The following is a 1,451-nucleotide window of genomic DNA, read 5'->3' as shown; positions in this document are numbered from 1 at the left end:
TTGCACTTAAACAGTGTCACCTGTGCTCACCTGCGGCAGGTCATTTATGCAGCAGCCTTAAAGGGACAGCGAGAGGACGCTGCAGCTCAGTGTATCCACACACAGAAGGAGACTGTTTCATATCTATCTATCTATCTATCTATCTATCTATCTATCTATTTATTGTATATGTCTCTCTTTCGCCCATTTATCAATGATGCGATCTGGGCGGAATATTACCGCCCAGGATCACATTGTAAAATGTATCCTCCCCCGCTGGCGGTGCAGGGGGATCGCAGCAGGGATGGGAGATTCCAGCTGCGGTCCCTCCTGATACATTCGGGGGACACATGTGTTTTCGGGGATTTAGCCGCAAATATAGAATGATAAATGGGCCCCTAGGACCTCAAGTCTTATTTTAGTTAGAACCTGTGCAAATCATGAGTGCCCCTGATTATAGGGAAGCTGGGGCTGATTCAGATTCTAACAGGGCTGAAAATTCGCAGCCCTGCCGAGGTCACCCTGCGAATGGCTTTCCATCGATAGAAGTTCAAAAAGATGAGGTGGGCATTTGTGGGTGGCACCCCGGTCGTTGGGTGGGAGGGTCATTGATGTCAGCAGTGGCCCTGATCTCCCCACAGCCATCGCAGCGCCGAGTTTGCCTTGGATTGCGCAGCCGCTGCACACGTGTGGTGGTGGGGGATTGGGAATTTCCCCCCATGCACATGGGCACTGTGGCGGAGTGGTGACTAACTGACCGAAGGGCTGAAACTTTTTTTTGCAACCCCGTGATCAGTTGGCGCGATCAGGTTGGAAACGGCCACATTGTAGTAGCTAGTTACTGTAGATCGATTGATAGATGCAAGGATTACCAAATAAGCAGAGTAGGCACTGGCTGAGGGGCCCTGCACCTTTTAGGAGCCCCACAACAATAGATATAGTATTGACTTAATTTTGAAAGAAAATTATAACCAAGCTTTCTTACATTGTTTCCAAACAATAGAAAACACGAATCAACTCAAAGAAACAAAATTATAAACATAAACAGTCTCCATGCTAGGTTAGGGTTAGGCTGCAGGGTGGAGGGGGGATAGGGTTAGGCTGCAGGGGTGATGATAAGGTTAGGCTGCAGGGGGGAGGGGTTAGTATAGGGTTAGGCTGCAGGGGGGTGGGAGAAAAGGGTTAGGCTGCAGGGGGAGGGGGGATAGGGTTAGGCTGCAGTGGGGCGGGGTTAGTATAGGGTTAGGCTGCAGGGGGAGGTTAAGATTAAGCTGTAGTGGTGAGTATAGGGTTAGGCTGCAGGGAGGGAGCGTTAGGTTAAGGGGCCCATTTTCCATGATCGCATTTACAATGCGATCTGGGCGGAATATTACCGCCCAGGATTGCATTGTAAAATGCGATCACACCGGCGGGATGTATCATCCCTGACACTGCAGGGACAGGGCTCCGAAAGGATCCCGTCCCTGCGAAGA

Source organism: Crinia signifera, chromosome 2 (genome assembly GCF_055691185.1).
Source record: "Crinia signifera chromosome 2, ASM5569118v1, whole genome shotgun sequence".
NCBI classification, from domain to species: domain Eukaryota; kingdom Metazoa; phylum Chordata; class Amphibia; order Anura; family Myobatrachidae; genus Crinia; species Crinia signifera.
This window is presented reverse-complemented; position numbering follows the sequence as displayed.